Raw genomic sequence first — 25537 nt, forward strand, 5'->3', positions numbered from 1 at the left:
ATCTCAAAAATTGTGATTTTACGAAAAGAAAAATAGATGAGCTTTTCAGAATCACAACTAAAATTACGAGTTTCTCACATTCCTTTATTTTACCAAAATTGATACCTGGTGTCAAAATTTATTATTTCTAGCCACATTCTAATTCTCTCAAATAGAGTTTCTACCTCTATTCTGATTAAAGGCTATATTATCCAGACTTCTATTTATTCTGCTTATTTTGTGCTGCTTCATGGACACTTAGTTCATAGAACTTTTTTTGTAGCGATATTCCCTTATCTTCTTTGATTTTTTTTTTAAATGCATGAAAGTATGCTTGACCTTGTAATCTAGGTCTGAAACTTATAAACAGGCATTTATTGTATTTGTTTTTATTTGTGTTACTATTCATTTTGTTGCTTCAGGAAACTTCTGATATTTAATGTAGTCAAATAATTTGAGAAACACTGTGCTTGTAACACTTTATTGTATATTTTCCTTTTGTTGCTGATATGGCAAGGAAAGGCTTACATTTTGAAATGTCTTAATGTCTTGAACTATATGAAGTCAAGCTTTAATGAAGCAGTTATACATCTAACTAAAGAGCAGAAGATGCAAAATATATGGGTGTCTAAACATTCCCTATTATCACACCTATGGCCCTTTAGATTATAAATGAAAGGGAATGAGAGTCATTAACTGTGAATCAGGTGAAGTCTATTGGTCTACAGCATGCTGTGCTTAATTGCATACATTCCTGGATCCTTCGCCACAGCTTGCGGCGCTAGCTTACCTCTCTCCATTCTGTCTGCTACTGTCCCCTTCAGACAAGCATCCTCTCTCACCTTGATTAATACAGTAGCCTCCCACTGGCCTCTGTGCAATGTAAACATTTCTATGTTCATTTTTGCCTGATGATCTATCGCTGTAGACATCTCCTTTAGCATTCCCTTAAAACATGATGACACTGCTTTGCTAATACATTTCCAAAGGGAGTTCAGTGCCACATATTTGCCTGCCATTTATTTTTTACTCAACTAAATTTGTTTCAAAAATTTAGTAAAATCTTTCTCCTAGTAATTCTGCGTATAAAATTTAGTTTTGCTCCGCGGAGCTATCCAGATTAAAGCTGTCTTCATCATTTTACATCTGTGGAAACATCGCTTCCTGGCATCTCTTCCATCTATTACTTCTACTTATTACAAACATGGCCTGGTTTTCAGAAACATTCACACTCCTTTATCATCTTCTAAGCACAGTTTCACTTGCCAATACCTCAATTAACAGATGACAACTAAAGAGAAAACTCCCGGAGTGGCTGTGTGAGGAACTCTGAACTCTATCTACAGTGAAATAACCATAACTGGGGAAAATTATTGCAACAACACTTACAACTATTTAAAGTCTCAGTTAATTGTCCTAAGGACGCACAGAAAATGAAGATACATTTATTCAAGAAAATCTACTAACTCTCAGAATACCAAGCAGCCTGTGTCATTTAATACGGGATCGATTCCCTCTCCATCTATCCAGTTCAACACAAAAAGAAACTCTACCACTAAAGGTGCTACTGAGAACAGAGGGCTCCCTCTGTACCCAGCTCCCAGTCAGGGTTGAAGTCTCTTCCTGGAAGTTGCAGGCCACCAAGATTTATCACATACACCCAGCTCTGTGTTGAAGGAGATCTATTCAAGGCAAGAACAGCCAAAAGACCTTGGACTATCTTTCTTCATCCAGTTCCCACTCCTAAGGCAGATCTACAACAAATGTGATAGACCAAAAATACTAGAGTCCCCATTGCCCTACCCAGCACCCTCCTTGTGAAGCCACGGTGTTATCCTAAGAGAAGCAGGTCATTGTCCTTCTGGTATTTCCTTGAAAATTCATGGCTATTATTACTACCCTGTGATATGATTCACCAGAATCTATTGATAAAAACTCATTTAACAAAGTAGTTAAAAGAAAAAAAAAAAGCTATTGTGCTTTAAATGCCCTTTAAATATTTCTTCCGCCTTTTCTAGTTTAAACATTTTTTTCCCACATAAACAGGTAACCATTGACTCTGCTGCTCCTATACTATTCATGCCTATTTGGTCAACCTAAGTGTTGCTTCTCACATCCCTTCTCCCTTCTCCATTTCCAGTGCAGGCAGTATTGTTCAATGCTCATTGCCTCTTACTAGGACAATTTAAAATAAACTTCTAAGTTGAGTTTCTGCCCTACCTAATAAATTGTAGATATCTATGCCAGCTTGATCTTCTTGAGGTCAGAAGTCACTTTATTACTAAGTAATTTACAAAGATTCTTTAGTGTCTACAGAATAAAATGTTTCCTTTCACTTTGTCCTCTCCATTACCAGGCCTAAGCTTTCTTCCCTGACTCAGTTTCCCACTGCTTCCTGAATCAGAGCCTCTAGGAATGCATTAAGAGCCACTTCAGGAAAGAATGACTGACAATTGATAATTAAATGTGTTATTAACAATTTTTTAAAGTCTAGATTGACATGATTGAATGGTTAATTCAGTAAAAATGTCAAATGATCAACATGTAATTATTTATCCAATCTATTGAAATTCCTGTTGAAGAAAGTGCTGAAGAAAAACAAGACATACAAATGGCCAATGGATATTTGAAAAAATGGTCAAAATTACTAATTATCAGGGAAATGCAAGTCAAAACCATAATGAGATATCACCTCACACCTGTTAGAATGGCAACTACAAAGAAGATGAAAGATAAGTGTTAGCAAGGTTGTGGAGAAATGGGAACCCTTGTACATTATTGGCAACTATGTAAACTAGTATATCATATCCATTATGAAAAATAGTATGGAGATTCTGCAAGAAAGTAAAAATACAACTGTCATATGATCCAGCAATCCCACTTCTGGGTATAGACCCAAAGTACGTGAAATCAGTATGTTGAAGAGGTGTCTGCACTTCCATGTTCATTTCAGCATTATTCACAATAGCCAAGGTATAAAATCAACCTAAGTGTCCATCAAAGAATGAATGGATAAAGTGTGGTACATATACACAACAGAATACTACTAAGCCTTAAAAAGGAAGAAAATCCTGTCATTTGCAACAACATGGGTGAACCTTGAGGCACTAAATGAAAGCAGCCAGGCACTGCAAGACAAACACTGTATGATCTCACTTCCGTAGACTCTTAAAACGTTGACATCATAGAAACAGAGAGTAAAATGATGGTACTAGAGGCTGGGGGGCTAGGAGAATTGGGGTGATGTTGGTTAAAGGACATAAAAATTTAGTTACACAGGAGTAAGTTCAAGAAATCTATTGTTCATCATGATGATCATAGTTAATGATATATCCTTGAAAAATGCTAAGAGTAGATTTTTGAGTGTTCTCACCAAAAAATATGGTCAAGTATGTGAAGTCATGCAGATATTAGACAGCTTTTGTTTGAGCCACTTCACAATGTATGCGTAAATCAAAACATTGTTGTACAACACAATTAATTTAACAAAAGTGCTGAAGAGAAATTTTATTTTATTTGTTTTTGCTTAAAAGCATTTAATAAATATTGAGGACATTTAACAACATATCCCTAAAAACATTTCCCATATAGCAATGTTTACTAAATCCTTTTTTTTACACTGCATTTTGTAACATATTGGAAACTATTTGAGAAAGGAGAGGTAATTGCAAAACATGACTTGACCTGGTTCAAACCCTAAGAGCTTTCAAAACTCCAATGTTTAAGTGGAGAAAATTGTAGTTTTCTGGTATGACAGAAATACTCTCAGTCATAAAAGATCACCACAAAAAAATGGTTATTTTTGTATTGAGGATAGTCCCTTAAAAGTGTAAAGAAACAATTACAGGTTAGCTCAACAGACCTGTCCCTAGACTGATACCCAGCATCCCGTTAATTCAAAAAGTACACGAAAATTCGAGTCATAATCATACGGTTATTATAAATAAAAAACAAATAAAGTTATAATAAGCTAATTTAGTTTAAAAAATGAAAGTGAAATTAAAATAAAACAAACTGAGCTCATTCAAAATAATCTGTTGTAATTTCAGGGCCTTTGTTTCTTCTCTTTAGCATAAAAATGTCCATCATAAAAATTGCAAAAGTCCCTCAAGTTATTCATCTTACAGAATAGTTGTCAGATCAAATGAAGGAATAAAAATAATAGCAACTGTAGTATTATTAACAGCTAACATGTACTGACTCCTAAAACATGCCAAGGGCTACACTAAAGGCTGTATATGCAGTATCTCATTTAATCCTCCCAACAAACATATAAGGTAGGTATTTTTATTTACATTTCATCATATAAGGAGGAAAAAGGCACAGAAAGTTTATGTAGCTTATTCAAGTTCAAAGACCAAGGGCTAGTGCCAGGTCCCGAACAGTCCAGTGAAGGAACTCAGGCTTCTGAGCAACAGGCTTTGCCTCTTCCTGAAAGTGTCATGCTTGCAAAGTCCTCGTAAAGTCTCTGCAAGCAGTTACCCTTTCATAGACTCTTACATGGGACATTGTGATGCTCCATGAAAGGGTGAAGGTCACCTGTTCTGCTTAATAAGGCAACTATATGGTGACATGGAAAGTGCATGGACAGAAAAATAGGTTTGAATCCAAGTTCTGCCATGTGATCTTTGGCCAGTTAACTAACCTCTCTGAGTCACATTTTCTAAATCAAAAACTGAGAATAATAATGCTGTATTAGTTTTCTAGGTATGTCATAACAAAATACAATAGACAGGGTGATGACTTAAATATTTATTTTCTCACAGTTCTGGAAGTTAGAAGTCCAAGATCAGGGTGTCAACAGATTGTTCTGAGTCCTCTCTTCTTGGCTTGCAGACAGACTCCTTTTCTCTGTGTCCTCACATGAGCATGTTAGTCTGTGTTGTCTGTGTCTTAATCTCCTCTTCCTATAAGAACACCAGTCGTATTAGATTAGGGTTCACTTATGACCTCATTTTACTTTAACCACCTCTTTCACAGTCCTATCTCCAAATACATACAGTCACATTTTGAGATACTGGGGGTTAGAACTTCAGTATCTGAGTGGGGAGGGGCGTGCACAATTCAGTTCATAGTAGTTACCTTTCAGAGTTAAGGTTATGAAAAGGTAAATCAATTGCCCAGAAACTGGGAAGCCTCTAAATTTTAATATCTGTATCTTACACCAGTAAAGTCAGTATTATTTGGCCGTCTATTACCTTTTCTTAGCTGTATACATTGACAGGAATATGCATACAGTGCAAAGGCTAATGTGACAATAAAGGGTTAACACATGGACAGATTTTGATTTTTAGAAAGATGAATACTATTTTTATTCAACTATTTAAGGTCATCTTTCATTGTGTTAAAAGGACATTTAAGGAAACAAATATAAAATAAACATCCTTACTGATAGCAAATCGTTAATTCTGCATACACTTCAAATCATGGTATATGTAGTTCAATGGGACATTAGAAACTGCTTGGTCAAACATGCAACCACATTTACTTTGCAAACATAGAACGTGAGCTTGATACTGGTTAAGTAACTTGTCCTAAGACACACATACAGTTAGTTCCTGACATAGCAGGTTCTTATTCCTAGTTCATTGTTCTTCCTTCTATGCTCTACTGTCCCCTGTGGTCTTCCTGGGATCATAGTCTTTACAGTTTCCTGGAGTGATTGTTTGTTTTAGAAATAACACTTAATATCTAGAGAGCTTCACAAGTAGCTGCCTTCCAAATTGGCTTCTTACTTGAACCTCAGTCAAATATAAGCTAAAACCTCGTTAAAAAAAAAAAAAAAAAAAAAAAAAAAAACTGTGACTTCATCTTTCAATAGATTACCAAAAAACATCCTCTACCTGCAGAAAAATCTCATCCCTCAAATAAGGCACATTTTCCTAGCTGACACACATGATTAATCTAATAATCAAGATTCATTATATCTCAAATGATGTAGAATATGCACACATTTTCCTAATAGTGTTTCTCAAATGTTGCTTGAACAAACATCAGGACTCAAATAACCTCCCTAAATGCCTCAGTGTTATCTGCATACCTGTCTCAACAGTGATGAGTAAAAGGAAGAGCAATTCAATTACATCTCCTTTGAAGACTCCTTGGGGCTGCCTTGACTTAAGAAAAACACCTTCAAAGAGACAAGCACCGTAATAATTTTCTCCCATAGTTCCTTCAATAAGGAATTAGCCCAGAAGTAATGTCACCCTTCAGGAGAAGCTATTGATAGGATCTAGTCACACTTCCTCTCTTACAGGCTCTCATCCAACAAAGTCAGGTTTTGAAATGAGAAAGGAAGATGAAACTTTGATCTAATCTGATGGGGAAGAAGCAGAAAGCACAGGCTTTGTATTTAAAGAGAGGAGCATTCCAACAGACACACCCTCTTCACAAGCCGTGTGAGTTTACCAGTAAAAATAGAGATAACGGGACCTACCTGTTGGTTTGTTGTAAAGATAAAATGAGACAATATTTAAAACATGTATCCCTGTGCTTGGCATGGAATAGGCATTTCTTCCTAAAAGAAATTATTGAAAAGATTATAAGAAGAATGAGGAGGATGATGAGTCATTGTTTTTCGAACAGATTGAACTGACTGGTGGCCCAGAGGGAATTTTTGTCTCCGAATTTAGAGAAACAATTACTGAAGCCCCACTTGCAGCCTTAAAAATTTATTTAAAAAGCTATCTTTAGTAAGGTAATAGAACACAATGCCCAGTCCACATTTCACCTACCCACTCTCGGATCTGAAGATGGTCTAAGAGGTTTCAGTAAGTTCAAGGTGATTCTCCCATTAAAAATAGTGTTCTCAAAGTGTTCAGTAAGAGATAAGACAGCCACCAGTGTGTGAAATAGGAGGATGGAAAGGAGATCTGCTGGCAGGGCATTCAGTAAACGGGGCATTGTCTATAACCAAGGGAAGAAAATACTCTGGATCACTTGATATCCATAATGTGTAGTTTTCAGCATTTATCATTAATAAGATGTTTGTATTAAGATACTTTATCAATCATGATGCTGTCTTACATAAATTCAAAGAAATTTGTAACTTGAAAATGTTGGGGGTTCTTGCAGCTAGAAAAAAAACAAAATACAAACAAGTGTCTTACATTTAGGTCAAAGAGATAAGGGATTGGTGATCATCACACAATTGGTTAGCAGAAAAACAAGGACTAGAAGGCAAGGTTGCTGGTGTACAATCTCCTACTGTTTCCACCAGTATAGTCCTTCTCTAAGCTAGATAGACATCCTTACCTATATCAAGAGAATTCATTGTAATAAGAGTTAACAGTAACAATAAAAATAGTTATAAGCACTTATTATACACTAAACAATCTGTTACATGTTTTGCATGTATTATTGTCACTTAATATGTACAAAAACAGTATTAATTAGATACAATGGAGAAAACTTAGGCTGAGATAAGATATTGAATCTATATGAATTACACAAAGAAAAAAGAAAAAAATTACTCAAAGGTACACTTTGAGAAAATTAACTGTTTTGGGAGAACAATCTGTGCTTCTGATCATCGTATGATCACTGATATTTCATTCTTGAAAACATTCCCTCCTTATCGTTCATCTACAGTAGCTTACACACCCACTACCAGCACATGTTCTAATTACTTCTCAGGAATTGTACTATTTCAATCAGCAAGTGCTATTCTGATTCCCTTGGAATCACTTCCAGATATAAACAACATAAAATTCAGAGTCATATAAACCAATTTTGCTAAGTTTTTTTTTTATATATATATTTTTTTCTTTTCTTTTTTTTTTTTTTAAACATGAGCACATTGCTTACAAGTAGCAGATAAAGGAATTCAGTACTGTGTGGTACAAGGTGTTTGACATAAAAGCAAACAGCTACAAATTGTTTCATAAATCAATAATGCACGTTCCTATCTAAATCTGAAACAATGACAACTAAAATCCCCTAAAAGTCATAACAGTGGTGATAGCCAACATTCAGTAATGCTAAATTCACTTCCTTAGGAATGCCATTCAGTAGTGCAAGATTCATTGTCTTGGATATGTTAATTCATATTTAATTTAAAAGACAAATAAAGCAAACCATAAAATGGTCAGAGGATGCTGACCAGAGGTCAAAATGGAGGGGATGCTGTGAAATCATTTCTTGATGCTAAGGTTAAGTCACGAAGAATTATTCTTTTGAATGTCAAGAGACATGGTTGAGTATCCTGGATATAAAAATGTTAAAAGACGGTGGCCCTTGAATTGGTACTGACTCCAACCACTTAAGAAAGGCTGCCTGGCATTTTCTTGAATTATCAATTCCACTTTGCCTTTGCATAGACCAGTTATATGCAAATTTGGTTATTATCTTTAAAATTTAGACTTTTACCCTTACAGCCTTGTATTATTAAAAAGCGGTGTCTTGGCCGGGCGCGGTGGCTCAAGCCTGTAATCCCAGCACTTTGGGAGGCCGAGACGGGCGGATCACGAGGTCAGGAGATCGAGACCTGGCTAACATGGTGAAACCCCGTCTCTACTAAAAAAAATACAAAAAACTAGCCGGGCGAGGTGGCGGGCGCCTGTAGTCCCAGCTACTCCGGAGGCTGAGGCAGGAGAATGGCGTGAACCCGGGAGGCGGAGCTTGCAGTGAGCTGGCATCGGGCCACTGCACTCCAGCCCGGGCGACAGAGCAAGACTCCGTGTCAAAAAAAAAAAAAGAAAAAAGAAAAAAAAAAAAGCGGTGTCTTATAAAACATTCTGGAATTTCTCATAAACATTCATTTATATGCATTAGATAAAAATCTGTGTGGTCAATAGCTTGTGATAAAAAGTGCCTATGAAAATAGAAGAGACAGGAAATATTCAGGCCGAAACAACTACAGACTCTCAGCTTTTAATTGTAATTTAGAGGTCATTGTGTCCAATCCCTTACCTGGTGCCAGGTGCCTTCTATATACTCACCCTTTGAATATTTGAACCAGGAGAAACCTGCTATATCTAATTGCTCATTAGCCCTATTTATTAGCAACGTTTTTTTCTTATTATGATAGGGAATCTTTGGGAATATCTTCTTTATGACTTACCTGATAGCAAGGAATATATTTAGTTTTTATGGAAATTAGACCAAGATTATTATGTTTGGGTTTAAATAAAGACACATAAAAATGTATGCGCCCCTTTCCAGAGCATAAACCAGATATATACAACTAGGGAGAGGGAGGCAGAATGTTTGAAAAATTCATGCTTCAAACCTGTTTGTTTAGAGATCATGTGTGCTTTATTTTTAGATTTCGGCATCCCCAGTGATGAATTAAGTTGGGCTTAAATATGGCCACATGGGCACAATTTCTACCCAGAGAGAAGCAATTCAAGGCTTCAGTGCCTTCCACTCCCACCCTTCCAGGAGTGATTGACTGACTAATACTGTCAAAGGACTAGCTGTAATTAGTGATCCCACAGTAAGTCATCTATCTGTACCTTCAGCTATGCCATCTCTGGGACCGAAGAAAGGTTAGACAGTTGGAGAATGTCACCTTCATGCAGTAGGCATGACAAGATTGGGTGATCACTATTTTTTGCTAGCCATAATATTTGATTTTAAAAAGTAAACAATAAAATATTTTGCCAAATCTCTGTTTTTACTGTCTTGAAATTTCATTACAACCAAAATAATAAAAAATATTGTCTTTCTTAGAAAGTGAAAACAGTTACCTAAATATGATAACTTATGCTGCAGTCCCCAAATCCCAGCTGCTTAAATTCAATGAAGACATTTCACGGTATATATATATATCATGAGTTAGCATAGTTACTGAGAAGCCTGAAGTGATGGAAAACTTCCCATTTTTAACTGCATTATCATGAATATGCTGCCTGCTTGATATACATTGCAGGGGGAATGATCACTGGTATATCTCACAGCAGCAAATAGATGTCATCGCCCAGGAGTAATACACACCCTTCTCCTCATGCCACTGGTCAGAGGTAATCTCATGGAAATGTGCCAGGAAAAGAAGCCAACTTCATATTGATAAACACTGGTAAGGCCTATGACATTACAACTCAGGTCCCATCAGACTTTTTATTCTCCAATCTAAACACTCCTAATTCACATGTTCTTCAAATGGTATAGTTTTAATTTCTCTTCTCTTGGCTTACTTCTACTTGCTATTCTACTTTAAAGATTTTCAACACTGATATGTGAACTCTTTGAATTCATTGGCAGGATTTGATAACCATGTTTATTTCACGAAAAAAAAAAAAAGAGCTTTCAATAGATTCTTAAAGGAGGTCTGGGGCCATTACTCCGGTCTCTTCCAATTTTCTTTCAATATGATACCCAGTAGGCACAACATTCTGGTTAAGATTTGAATAGCATCATTCTATCACCGATTCTGGATATATTTTTAAAGACTAGTATAAAATAATAAAAATGCATATTCAATCTTTTGATTGCTGCCTTACACTGAGCTTATTGATCAAGCAAAGTCTATACTATTTGCACTGCTGACAAATTTTGCTCTTTTTCAGCCAAACAATTTATGGTAACTTTACTTTTATCGTATTTTTAAACAGCATTCAAACTATTCACTATTGTATTCAGGGACTCAAGGTTTCCATATTTCTAAATATCAACTCTAACAAAAAGCATATTAGCTAGCTTTTCCATTCAACTTTGGGTCTTCTGCATATCATCTGTATTGTTATATCAATCATCTACACAAACATTGGACCAGCTCAGTGCTAAGGGACAAACCTTAGAATATACGAATGAAAGTTCTTCCAAGAAGATGTAACTGCATTCATCAGCATGCTTTCAGTATTCTCTTTTATTTTTATTTGGCTCCATATTTGTAGTTTTTCCTTGTTTACCTTCCTAACATGGTGATATTTTCCACCTCCTTCTATCAGTTGTGCTTTCTTTCAAATAAGCTCTTTAAAAGTCCATCCCCTAACGTCGCAGTGTTATCTCCAAAATCACTGGCTTCTACCATGAAAATACATTATTGAGGGACTCTTGATTTTTTTTGTAAATTCCTACTGTTAAAATGCATTTTTAATATTAATACTTTTACTACAAATTCATCATCATAAAGGGAACCTCTCCCGGACTCAATTTCTTCACCATTCTTCTCACACCCTTCCCCTCAAAAGGCATGATTTGCTAAGAGATCTTAAAGTTCCTTACAACTGTATGATTATATGATTCTTTGACTTTTGTTAGACTTTTCTTCCCCCAAAAAAAACTCAACAAATTTTACTGATGGTATTGTAGTGATTTGCTGGAAAAAACTGAACCTGAAGAAAATTATGGGATTTTCTAGATTGATATCCATAGTGGAGTGTAGACTAGGAATATAACATTACACAATTCATGTTTCCTCTAGAGGCCCTTTGCCAGGCTTTAAAATGGCCAATGTGCTACATATAGCAATAACTCTTTAACCTTGGCTAATGTCTCCTATTAATTCAGTATATTGGCTGTTAATTTCAGAAGGGCAAGTACATCCAAAAATATAACAAGGTTAACTGTGCAATTATTCAATAAAATTTATTCTAATAAATATTATGAGACTATAGAACAAAAGAAAACACAGATGGCATACACTTCAGTATATTACAGATGTTTAGGCAGATTAAAAATAGCTGTAGCCTATAAGCCACCTATGTGTGAAATATTTGTCCCAGACAACCACGACCCTTATACTAAGCCCCCAAAACTGTCCATTTAATATTATAGAAGAAAGTTTGCAGAGTCAACTTTAAGGTCCTATCTAACCATACAATGTAAAAGAACAGTGTCCTATTTTTAAAATAAAAAATCATTAATTTTACTTTGCTTTATTAAGAAGCATAGAGTATACCATAAAAGGAAAAGAATCATGTGACTTTATTTACATATATATACATAAGTATGTTTCCTATTAAAAAATCTTCAAACCTATAAATAAAGCCAGTCCAATCCAGTATTAGTGCCTCCAAATAAAATATGACTCATTGTCAGAGGCAACTTTGATTATTATGTTTATTCCTTCTTACTTTATCTTATACAAACATTCCTTGTAAAAATTAAGCGAATCTAATCATGTCATTGGTATTCATTTTATTTCTATTTTCTTTTTTTCTTTTTATTTTTTTTTTGAGACAAGAGTCTCACTCTGTCACCTAGACTGGAGCACAGTGGTGTAATCATGGCTCACCCTAGCCTCAACTTCCTGGGCTCAAGCGATCCTCTCACATTAGCCCCCTGAATAGCTGGGACTACAAGCATGCACCATCATGCGGAGCTAATTTTAAGTTTTTGTTTGTTTGTTTGTTTGTAGAGACAAGGCCTCACTATGGTGCCCCAGATAGTCTTGAACTCCTGGGCTCAAAAAGTCCTCCTACCTCTGCCTTCCAAAGTTCTGGGATTACAGGTGTTAACAACCTTGCCTGTCCTATTTCCATTTCCACCTCCCAGCCCCTGACAACCACGATTGTATTCTTTGCTTATATGAGTTTGACTGTGGCATTGATCTTTTCTTAAAGGGGGTTCTTTCCAAGAAGCAAGTATGAGTTAAGTTTTGATTTTTGTTGTTGTGTGTTACTAGAGTTTTCAGTATTTTCTTAAACAGGTTTATTGGGGGACTCCCTGGTTTGGAAACATAAAACAATGTAGAGCAAGTCAATTGATGAACTTTATCAACCAGCAAATAATTTATTTTTTTGGTACCTGCTACTTCCTTCAAAAAAAATGAGTATTTCTATTTTTTTTCCAAGACAGAGTCTTGCTCTGTTGCCCAGGCTGGAATGCAATGGTGGGATCTTGGCTCACTGCCACCTCTGCCTCCTGGGTTCAAGCGATTCTCCTGCCTCAGCCTCCCGAGTAGTTGGAATTACAGGCAACTACCACCATGCCTGGCTAATTTTTGTATTTTCAGTAGAGATGGGGTTTCACCATGTTGGCCAGGCTGGTCTCGAACTCCTAACCTCATGATCTGCCCACTTCGGCCTCCCAAAGTGCTGGGATTACTCATTAAGCAGAAATAAAATCTTTCATTGTCATTTTCACCAATCATTCAGGAATTAGTTGCTTTCAAATGTTAGGTACCTTCATAAATGGCTTTAAATACATTAAGGATATTTGGTTAGCAACCCTATGTTTCCAGAACTAGAGAAAATTACTTAAAAGTATATATATATACACTTTTCTGATATCCCATTATATATATATATATAATATCTGGTTACGATTTGAATAGCATCATTCTATCACCGATTCTGGATATATTTTTAAAGACTAGTATAAAATAATAAAACATGCATATTCAATCTTTTGATAGACTGCTGCCTTACACTGAGCTTATTGATCAAGCAAGGTGTATACTATTTGAACTGCTGACAAATTTTGCTCTTTTTCAGCCAAACAATTTATGGTAGCTTTACTTTTACTGTATTTTTAAACAACTTTCAAATCTATTCACTATTGTATTCAGGGACTCAAGGTTTCCATATTTCTAAATATCAACTCTAACAAAAAGCATATTAGCTAGCTTTTCCATTCAACTTTGGGTCTTCTGCATATCATCTGTATTGTTATATCAATCATCTACACAAACATTGGACCAGCTCAGTGCTAAGGGACAAACCTTAGAATATACGAATGAAAGTTCTCTCCAAGAAGATGTAACTGCATTCATCAGCATGCTTTCAGTATTCTCTTTTCATATATATATATATATATATTATCATGGGATATCAGAAAAAAAAGCCAAACTCTCAGAAAGAACCGTGTTAGAACTATGAAAAATAGCCCAAAGCGTACAGTAGCCAAGCTAATGCTGAATCAAGGGAAAAGTGACTTAACCGTGGCAGAATTTGACTGCATTTTGCTTGGCCAAGTTCCAGCACCCTCCATGGATTTGTGGTGGTCCTAAAACAAAAACTTACATTCTCACTGTGGGTTCGACACTCCAGAGGGAGCAGAGCAGAACTTTGTCTAATGTAATCATGTTTTTCTGTATTGACCCGTCAGGGTGCTCCCTGAGGGACTAAGGGAAAACACTCTCATTTGTTTTGCCTATTTCAGAACTTGCTCAAGGTAGAAAACTGGCTATGCTGAGGGCATTTCTCATTAACATTGAAAGGCGAATAAACACGTCACTGCTAACTGCAAACAGATGGCAGTTGGGGCAAAAAAGAGTTCTGCTAAGAAATGGGCAAAGAAGCCAGACGTGGTGGCTCATGCCTATAATCCCAGCACTTTGGGAGGCCAGGTGGATGGATTTCTTGAGCTCAGGAGTTTGAGACCAGGCTGGGCAGCACAGCAAGACCCTCCTGTCTCTATAAAAAGAATAATAAGTTAATTAAATATGGGCAAAGAACTGAAATAGATACTTTCCTAAAGAAGGCATAAAAATGGCACACAAGCACATACAAAGATGTTTAACCTTGTTAGTCGTTAGAAAAGTGCAAACTGAAACCACAATGAGATGCTATATCACACCCACTGGAAAGCCTACAATAAAAAAAAGTAAAAGGTGAACAGAGAGTGTTGGCAAGGATGTGAGGAAACTGGAACCTTCATACATTGTTGGTAGAAATGTAAAGTGGTACAACCATTGTAGAAGACAGTTAGGTGGTTTCTCAAAAAGCCACAGAATTGCCACATGACTCAGCAATTATATTCCCAGTTTATAATCAAAAGAACAGAGAACAGGTTCTCACACATTTGTACATAAATGTTCATAGTAGCACTATTCACTACAGGTAAAAGGTGAAAACAACCCAAATGGACAAAATAAGGTGTATCTATAAAACTGAATATTATTCAGCAATAAAAAAGAAAGTTCTGATGCATGCTACAATGTGGATGTATCTCAAAAACATGCTACCTGAAAGAGGCCACAAAAATCAAATACTGTACAATTGTATTTATATGACATTTAAAGAAGATAAAACCATAGAGACCGAAAGCAGATTGGTGATTTCCAGGTGAAAGGGGTGGTGGGAGGAACAGGGCATGATTACTTAATGGATATGAGGTTTCCATTGGGAATGATGAGACAGAGGTAGTAGTTTCACAATATTGATTATCAACTGGGAATGGAATTGATGAGAATTCTTTGGAACTAGACAGAGGTAGTAGTTTCACAATATGGTTAATGTACTAAATACCACTGAATTGCACAGGGTAAACTGGTTAATTTTTCATATAAATTTTACCCCAGTTTTTAAAAATGTATATGATATGGCATGAAGCTGTTTAAAGCACATCTTGAGAGAGGACCATGTAATACGGTTGGCAAACAACGTAAGAAAATACATACTATAAAATATATTAGAAATTTCAAACATCTGTATAGTTTGGAAAAGAGGAAAGCCAACTATAATTAGAGTTTATACTGAGTATAGAGATAGTGAATATTGGTTTTCTATTAGCTGATACCAGCTTTTGCTGGGGTTAAAAAAACACAACAGCAATATTTCAGGCTTACGATGACAATATTTCTTGCTTACATGTATGTCAGCTGATATTTGACTTCAGGTTGAATCCATGTCATTTATATTCTAGGGCTGAGGCTGAAGAGGCAACTTCTTTTTCTATCTCATGGCAGAGGAAAAAAAGAAATGGCAAAACCAATCTATGCTTTCAAACTTCTGCTCAGTTGTGGCATATATCATATCCACTCACTTTCCATGGCCAAAGCAAATCATGTAGCCAGGAGTGATGTCAATGGGGTGAGAAGTTTATGCTCCCTCTGGGAGAGGCACTGCAAAACACATGTCAATGAGTGAGGATGTATAATCCTATTACAAGGACAGATAAAACCTGGATATCACATATAATCCACCATTTTAAAAGATGAGTTGTGGAAAGAACAAAGGAGAACTTACTGACAATATATACAACAGGCATCTCTAGGTCCAAAGATATGAACTTTTCTCCCCCTAACCTGGTAGATATTCCCAAATTGTCCTGTTAAAATGTAATAATTTACTTTCCCACCAGAAATGCATATAAGGCCTTTCCAACAATGACATTATCAAACTTCTTAAGTGTTGACAATCTGATTAATAAAAGAATTTCATCATTCTTATTTTTCTTTTTTGATTAGGAGAGAAGTTGGACATTTTATGCTTATTGAACATTTCTTTTCATAAGTTATGTACTGCCTGTTCAGGTAACTGACAAAGAATCATATTTTAGTATGATCTGAGAAGTGAGCCAAAGTGTTAAAATTCTTTTCTATCTGATAAAAGTCAGATTTGAGGTTTAGCTAGTGTAGCTAAGGCCATAAGCTATGTAAAGTAAAAGGATTCTGGACATAGGGATTATGCTTGACATAGCATGTGCCAGAATTTATTCCTTCTCCTTAATTAAAATATTTTAAGTACTACCCCAACAAAGATTTATCTACCAGAAATGGAAATAATTTATTTTGAAGGAAAGACTAGGCTCCATAGATTTTGAAATATGAAGTCACGGGCCTGTAGTATTTTGTCCAAACCCAAAGAGGAGGCAAAGATTCCCTGGTCTTGTGCTAGTGTAACACACATCTCTTATGTCTGAGAAAATGCAACCACTCTGCAGGATTCTTCCCAACATTCTTTCATATTTCCTCTGCTACAACATTTCCTAAACTGTATCTCATAGAATTTTAATTTCAATAGATAACGGGAAGGAAAAAGGGATGGAAGAAAAAAAACATGGTTTAATAAATGTGTAAAATACTGCATACTGAATCCTGCCCTCAAAGAACAACTGGTTAGCTGTGTGATATAGTCTGAATGTTTTTTTTTTTTTTTTTTTTTGAGACAGAGTCTCGCTCTGTCGCCCAGCCTGGAGTGCAGTGGCTGGATCTCAGCTCACTGCAAGCTCCGCCTCCCGGGTTTACGCCATTCTCCTGCCTCAGCCTCCCGAGTAGCTGGGACTACAGGCGCTCGCCACCTCGCCTGGCTAGTTTTTTGTATTTTTTAGTAGAGACGGGGTTTCACCGTGTTAGCCAGGAGGGTCTCGATCTCCTGACCTCGTGATCCGCCCGCCTCGGCCTCCCAAAGTGCTGGGATTACAGGCTTGAGCCACCGCGCCCGGCCTAGTCTGAATGTTTTGTTCTGCCCAAATCTCATGTTGAAATTTAATTCCCAGTGTTGGAGGTGGGGCCCGGTGGGAGGTGATTGAATTATGCGGGCAGATTTCTCATGAATGGTCTAGCACCATCCCCCTTGGTACTGTCCTCTTGACAGTGAGTTCTCATGAGATGTGGTCTTTAAAAAGTGCCCAGCACCTCCCCGCCCTTCTTGCACCTGCTTTTGCCATAATTGTAAGCTTCCTGAAGCCTCCCTAGAAGCCAGGAAGATGCTATCACATGCTTCCTGTAAAGCATACAGAACTGTGAGCCAATTAAATCTTTCTCTGTATAAATTACCCAGTCTCAGGTATTTTTTATAGCAATGAAAGAATGGCCTAATACACTCTGTAAGCTTCACAAGTTATCTGGCCTCGGTTTCCTCATGTGTACAATGAGGGTAATATTAGTGCCCCCCTGGCAGAGTTCCTCATGAGTGTTAAACAAGGTAACACAAGCTAAGCCCTGTACCTAAGCACAGTAGGCACTCAGTGAATTTTCATTCTTATTTTGATGGCTGTAACATTAGCATCTAAAGACTCTAAAAAACTCTGTAGTAAATAAACCTGTTTGGCTTTGTCCATCCAGCTTTCCTCAAATAATCTGACACCCAGCAACTGTTTTTCTCAGCATCTTGCACTTTGGGAAATGCGATCTGTTTCCTTTTATCTAATGCCTGAATCAGCAAATGGAGAGAAGTAGGAATGGAGAGAGAGAATGGTCATGCTTCAGATTGGTAAGGAAGTTGTCTTGTTCTCTTATTTCAAGTTCTCCCATGAGTGTCAACCTGAAGAATTGCCTGATTCTTCTGTACTACAGATGACCACAAACGGTTGACACAACTTGTCCGAAAGCAATGCCAAACTTTGTAATTATCTGTGCCTGCTATGAAGCAGTAGAAGGAAAAAATACTCTATTTCTTATTTTCCATATTCCTCCTAATATGCTAAGAGATTTTTCTGTGAATACTTTTGAATAACAAATAAACCTGCTGGAAGATTTCAAGAAAAGGAAGTCAGTTCTTTCTCTTGTTATAAATAAGGCACAAATTTCTATGCTCCAAGGATACAGTCCAATTTCTCTTTATTTAGAATTAAGGATAGTATTAAACATAATAAGTATTTCCTGATATTAACAGCTACTTTGTGGAAATTCTTGTGTAAAATACAGAATTGCTGTCCTTAGGTGCTGTTGCTGATATGGTTTAAAAGCACTCGTTTATTGAATAGCAAACAAGGTCTGTCCTTAACAAGAAGAGCATCCCAGAAACTCTGCAGCTGGAGCAGCTGTCAAATTCATAGTGCTTTCCATCTAATAAAGCTAACTTGATACCTAAGAGCTTTCCCAGCCCTTACCATAGTAAAGATTATTAGATACTTGGCACTTTGGAACAGCCATTCACCCAGAGTAGACAAATAAAAAAGCTGCATTTCATATTGTATCAGAAAGTACATAAGGCCGGGCACGGTGGCTCACACCTATAATCCCAGGACTTTGGGAGCCCAAGGCAGGTGGATCACCTGAAGTCAGGAGTTCAAGACCAATCTTGCCAACATAGCAAAACTCTGTCTCTACTAAAAATACATAAATTAGTCGGGTGATCCCAGCTACTCAGGAAGCTGAGGCAGGAGAATCATTTGAACCCAGGAGGCAGATGTTGCAGTGAGTTGAGATCATGCCACTGCACACCGGCCTGGGCAACAAAGCGAGACTCTGTCTCAAAAAAAAAAAAAAGAAAAAAAGAAGTACATAAAATGTAAATGTAAATTAATTTAATGAGGATTTTAATCTACCCACACTATACAAAGTATCTACCAAGTGACTTTTTCATCCTGCATATTTAATAGTAAGTGAAAATTCAAGTCATATTAAGCACTGCAGCCCAGAAAACTATGTTTAACAGCTTTCAACATTCCTAAAAGGTAAAGATGCCCTGCTTATAACATATGAGGAAAGAAAAATAGCTGAGAGCATTCTGAGGTCTGTGAGGTATTCAAAATTTATCACGGCCATAGAGGTCGATCACACCTGTAATCCCAGCACTTTGGGAGGCTGAGGTGGGTGGATCACCTGAGGTCAGGAGTTCAAGACCAGCCTGGCCAACATGGTGAAACCCCGTCTCTACTAAAAAATACAAAAATTAGCCAGGCGTGATGGCTGGTACCTGTAATCCCAGCTACTTGGGAGGCTGAGGCAGGAAGAATTTCTTGAATCGGGGAGGCGGAGGTTGCAGTGAGCCCAGATCATGTCACTGCACTCTAGCCTGGGCAACAAAGCAAGACTGTCTCAAAAAAAATAAATAAAGAAAGAAAGAAAGAAAAGAAAAGAAAAGAAAAGAAAAAAAAAATTGGGTGACACCACTTTTCCAAGAAATCCTAGTCTAGCTGAGAGCATTCTGAGCTCTGTGAGGTATTCAAAATTTATCAGGCCCATAGAGATATGAGTACAGAACTTTTAATTGTGCTAAGAAAATCACCTTTTTTCAGGAATCATGAATATTCTACCTTTTTGTTAAAGAAACTCATGAAAGTAGCATCCCCAATCTCCCTTGTGTGCAACTCCCTTGAGTACACCAATACTCCTCTTTCTTGAGTGTGTACTTTTCATGTTGCAAGAAATCTCTGTACTTTCACAATTTTCTGAATCATCCATGAATTCCTGCTCAAGATGATGTCAAGAGCCTGGACACCCATTGGAATTGAGGTCCTACTGGCATTTGGGAACTTTCCAGAGCCCACTGGTATCAGTACAACAAACTGTTTTAAAACTCTCAGTATTTCATCATTACTTAACCAAGTAAAATTGAAACTCCTTGTTTGCCATATGAGTTTTTTGTGACTATTTGCCTCCATTGTACCTCCCGGACTCATCTTTCAGCACTTTCCTCTAGCATTCTTCTTTCCTTGCCTTTTGCTATGCCTGGAATATTCTCTCTCCTACTTCTTCTCATGGCTAATTCCCACTTACTAGCTAGGAACCACCTACTACTTCCTCCAGAATGATCTCTCTCACACACTCTCACAACCACTCTAGGCTGGTATCTATCATTCCTGAGGTCATGTTCCAATGTGAATCTTGTCACTGAGTCAGCAATCAAAATCTATTTAATGAGTAAATCAATGCATGAACAAATGAGAATATGATTGTATTGAGTAGCTAAAATGTGAACTGAATAATAAGAGAGAAATGTAGAGCCTATGTTTTTATAGGACACATTAAGTTTTACTAAGAAAAAACAGCAGGACTCAGACTGAGCCCTCTAATTTGCCTCCTTTTAAAATGGCCACCTAAGCCTTCTTGTTTTCAGAATTATTTCATAGAGTTTTATTCATGAACATTGATGCTATTGCAGCTGAAGTTCCTGGACTCCTCTGAAAATGCTTTTTACCTGGAACCAAAAAGCATCCAGGCAAATCCAAATCTCCAGACGCTTCACCCAAATGTGGTTCCAGAGTGGAGCTGAGATCTGAGGCAAAATCATGTTCATCCTTGTACTAAGATCCAACTGGGGCCCAAAGGTTTCTTTCCCAACATCCAACCACCCTGATCAAGTGAGAAGGGAGTGGTCATGAGAATAGGGACGAGTTCCTCCTCCCCTTGACCCACACATTCAGAACATCGCACAACCTTTAGACTTATGCGCAATAGCTCTTTTAAAGCACAAAGTTTCAGGCTATCTTAGATTTGTCTATTAATATATTCTAGGCCAATTGTGAAGCCTTCTGCAAGCCACAAAATCCTCCCAATGTCAATATTTCCATACATAAAGTAAAGGAGGCTGCTAGCATACCTACCTCATTATATTGAATGGTTTATAAAAATGCCCAGTGGGATTTCTTTAGTAGAGTATTCCAACCACAAAATAAGTGCCCATTAACCAAGAGCTAATATTTTTATTTAAATAATTTCAAATTTCTTTTAGAAGGAAGAAAATAAAGTGATAAAAGATAAAAACACCTCTAATCATTTTTTAGTTTTGCATAAGAAAATTATTCTTTGTGTGTGTTTCTAGATTCAAATTGCCACTTTTTATACAGACACCAGTCATCAGATTAGGGGCTCACCCCTCATATCAATGAATTGTATCTGTCATAACCCTATTTCCAAATAGGGTCACATCTCCCATTAATAAGAATTAGTGATATTTTGCCATCCAATTTCTATTTCCTGTTCAGAGTGGTGGCTATATGGCAGCATACTGATACCACTAGAAAAATAAATGCAACAATTACTGTAATAATAGCCACTACCATTTATTAAGTATTAGCTTTGTGTCAGGAACTGAAATACAGACTTTAGATCCATTGTTTCACAATTCTCATAATGGTACTTTGATGTAGGCTTTATTATATCTTAATTTTACACAGGCTTAAAGAGGTTAAATGGCTTGCCCTAAGTCAAACTGCTAGAAAGTGGAAGAGCTAGGAAGACAGAATGTCTGACTCTTGAGGCTAACCACCACACTCTGTTGCTTTTCAGTATGCTGCAGAGAATTAGGAAAGATCTATGAGTGGATGTTAGGCTTTCTTAACTCCTGCCACTATCTGGCTGCACAATACCCTGATATGTAGTATATATTCAGAAGTCTGGAATGGGATACATTATTTTATTTAAAATTTATTTTCTTAAATTGTTATATATTTTACATTATAATGTCCTCCACATTATTAATCTCCTTATCTTTTTTTACAGGTACCACAAAGGTGTCTTGAGAGGAGAAATTAATGATCTATTTAAAATGAAGCTGGGGTAAGGAAAAGAAATAAATGCTTGATGATCTTATTGCTTCAAGAATAATCCTATTTCCTTAATATGATTTGCAGTGAGAAAAATTAAAGTCCATTGATAGCTGTGATACAGAAATGCACAGGGTATGCCAACAAATCATGTTAATTTCTTTATTAAACTATGTGAAATTACATACATTAATTGCCAAACAACTACAAATGATAGTGAAATCTCGGAGGAGAAGAATAAAAAAAAAAAATCCAAAGAACCATATTAAATTTCCCTTCCCTCACCATCATTCTCACTCCAATCAGTCCTCACAGAAAAGCATCTTATTCCCTTACTTGCCAAATTTGCCATTCTCCTTCCCAGAATACCCCTATATGTCCTATTTTCCTACCCAGCAGAGCTGACGGTGAAGGACTGGCTCCTCCAGTTTAGCCAAAGTCCCTCTCTCTCTGGTTTGCATTGGCAGCATTTAATTGACTACCCAAGCACTAGGGACTCAGATGAATAAGGATATATTCAATTTTAAGAATGAACTAAAGTCCTAAAGAAATATTTGGGCATCACTATCACTACCTGGAGATGTTTTGGCAGGACCTCTCAGACACAGTATTGAGCCTGGTGTTGACTTGGAATTGACACGGTTCAGACTGAAACAGAAGTTTTTACCTTCATGTGACCTTTATATATAAACAGACTCCTGAGCCCCAGAGCAAGAGATGGCCTATATTAGCCTCTTTACTTCCTGCTCACACTAGTGAAGGAGGTGGCTTCTCCTTTGGTCTCTCACCTTTCCTGCCCATTCACCTGCCCCAGTACTGCCTCCTCAAACTTCTCCTTAGCTCCTATTTTATTTCTCTTTTGCTTCTGCAAGAAGGAGCCAAGCCCTGCTGCTTACTTTAGGAGAGCCCCTCCATCTTCTCAGTGATATAGAACATTGACCAGACCTGTAAGAATATTTATTTATTGTATTCAACACAGAGTAGGCTCTTCATAAAAATCTGTATTTTGAATTGCATTAATCCAATTGTTCCCATAGATAATTGGTTCCAGCCTCAACCTAAAGAGTTACATATAATATAAGACACAAGTTTTTAAAAATTAGAAACAATAAAATCCTTTGAAATCTTGATCTGAAAGTGCACAGGATCATTTAATCCAATTCAATTATTGTATAGATTTTTAACAAAAGAAGGTCATTGAAGTTACACAAATGGCTTAATATTCAACAGTTATTACCAAACCCACCAAAGGAAAATCTATTCATAAATACCTGTGAAATAATGAATGATTATTCATTAGGCAATGTGATAAATTCTGTTGCATATGGTGAATAAGCCACTTCCCATCTCTATCCCTGACCTAACCTAACAATTCTTCATTAAACTGCTTTTCTAATAGGAAGAACTTTAATTAAAAATGTTATTAGATTTCAAGCCCTATGGATGGGGCTTGTGAAATGCCAACATCACACCAATTTCAGAACTCTCCAAATAACACCGAGAGTACAAGTCAATCTCGAGCAACTAAGGATCTTAAAAAAGGAGTTACGCTATGTAGTTACAATGAGTTTTAAAATGACCCTAAAATTTGAAGGCATTGCTTTTAATCTCCAATATGTTTGTTGCATTTAATGAGCCAAAACCTAATGAAATGCCCATAAATTATATTGGTATCCAAATTTCCAGTGAAATCTGAAATTTTCTTCAATTTCCCGAAAATGTTTGCTCCTCTTTTGTCCATTCCTCCAGGACACAATTCAGTCGGCAGTAAAGCCATGAACACAGAAAACACATAAATATTTTAGAAAACAAATGTGAGTTGAGTTTCAGCAACAAGTTGTTTAATGCTGTCTTCCACCGGCAGGAGTGAGTGGGACAAAGAAACCACTTGGCACGTAACTAAGATGTTTCACATGCTAATTAAAGGCTCTGTTAGTGGCTTGACATTCAATGATGAGGTACATATTTAAACTCCTTTGGTTTCTGCTTCTAGCTGTGACAAGATTAGATAAACATCTTACTTAAATGTTAATAAGAAATTATTTTAGTTCAGAGCTTTAATGTTTCATGTGTGCTGTGTATATGAGATTCAAACTTAATACATAATTGACAGATTGCCCCTCCACTCCAAGAAGTAGATTAAAACTTAAGAAAAAATTACCTTAGTAAAAGTTTTGATCTTGGCTTTAAGCAGATTTAGCTCATTTTATTATTACTAAGTAGATTTTCATTTTGCAAAATGTAGGTAAACAGAATTATTAGGGTCAAAGTTGGATAATCCAAATACTTTTTTAAAAGTATGACTCTAACAAAACTACAAATGATTTGGCCTGACTTAATGAAAGCATAAAAAGTTATTAAAGCTAGTAAAAAACAAAAGTAAACATTAGCAAATATACAATAACTACTATGAAGTAATTAAGTATAGGCATAGTGTTCTTCTATTAGATGTCTGAAAATTACCTGCCTCAGAATCACCTGTGCTGATTTTCTCAACTATAAATACCTGACCCCACCTTCCACGTCTTACATCTGACTTTGTAATCTGCATTTTTAATAAATTTTCCTCAAATTAAAAATCACTGTTTTTTTTATAAACACTTTAACAAAGAGAAACAAAACATTATTTCCCTATTTACCCAAGTACCTTCAATCTTTTCTTCTCTCTTTCTTACTTTCTCTCTCTGTCTCTCTCTCTCTATTTCTTCTCTCTCTCTCTTTTTGTCTTGCTTGGTTGCCCAGGCTGGAGTGCAGTGGCACCCTCTTGGCTCACTGCAAACTCTGCCTCCTAGGTGCAAGTGATTCTCCTGTCTCGGCTTCCCGAGTAGCTGGGATTAAAGGCACGCGCCAACACGCTGGCTAATTTTTGTATTGTTAGTAGAGACAGGATTTCACCATGTTGTCCAGGCTGGTCTCGAATTCCTGACTTCAAACGATCCACCCTCCTTGGCCTCCCAGTGTGCTGGGATTATAGGCATGAGCCACTGCACCCAGCTAGTACATTCAATCTTAATGTCCAGTAAAAGAATTTACTTTTAGGCCGGGCGCGGTGGCTCAAGCCTGTAATCCCAGCACTTTGGGAGGCCGAGGCGGGCGGATCACAAGGTCAGGAGGTCGAGACCATCCTGGCTAACACAGTGAAACCCCGTCTCCACTTAAAAAATACAAAAAATTAGCCGGGCGAGATGGCAGGCGCCTGTAGTCCCAGCTACTCGGGAGGCTGAGGCAGGAGAATGGCGTGAACCCGGGAGGCGGAGCTTGCAGTGAGCTGAGATCCAGCCACTGCACTCCAGCCTGGGCGACAGAGCGAGACTCGTCTCAAAAAAAAAAAAAAAAAAAAAAAAAAAGAATTTACTTTTAAAGGAGAAAATTTATTTTATCCTATTGCTCTATAATACCTTCACGTACAAAGTAAATGAAAAGCTAGTTTAAATAAGAAGGACATTTTAGTATGTATTGTACTTTCTAATGTATTAACTTGTTCATTGATTTACGAATATAGAACAGGGAAAGCAGAGAGGAAAAGAATGGGAGAAATATTTTTATTCACATCTTTACCTATACCAAAGTTATTCGGCTCCTAGAGGAGTGTCTGTAGATTATTTCTTTGGAAGGGTATGTTCTATCACATAGGAAAAATAAGATGGAGGGAATAAATGTTCTAACTATTTTGGAGCAATTGCAAATTGCTTATCCTAATACTTAATATGATCAATGTTTATTACAAGAGAATCTG

At 36.8% G+C, this 25537-nt stretch overlaps 1 long non-coding RNA gene across 1 annotated transcript in view; it reads left to right on the forward strand.

Annotated features, from left to right (window-relative positions):
- LOC108543085 (uncharacterized) overlaps window positions 1–25537 on the forward strand; it is a 43572-nt gene that overhangs the window by 12070 nt on the left and 5965 nt on the right. Inside the window, exons 2-4 of the long non-coding RNA XR_001889472.1 lie at window positions 9851–9997; window positions 17654–17801; window positions 21758–21814. This is a non-coding gene — a long non-coding RNA (uncharacterized LOC108543085). The remainder of the gene's footprint in view (window positions 1–9850; window positions 9998–17653; window positions 17802–21757; window positions 21815–25537) is intronic.

Source organism: Rhinopithecus bieti, unplaced genomic scaffold (assembly GCF_001698545.2).
Source record: "Rhinopithecus bieti isolate Rb0 unplaced genomic scaffold, ASM169854v2 scaffold_364, whole genome shotgun sequence".
Lineage (NCBI taxonomy): Eukaryota > Metazoa > Chordata > Mammalia > Primates > Cercopithecidae > Rhinopithecus > Rhinopithecus bieti.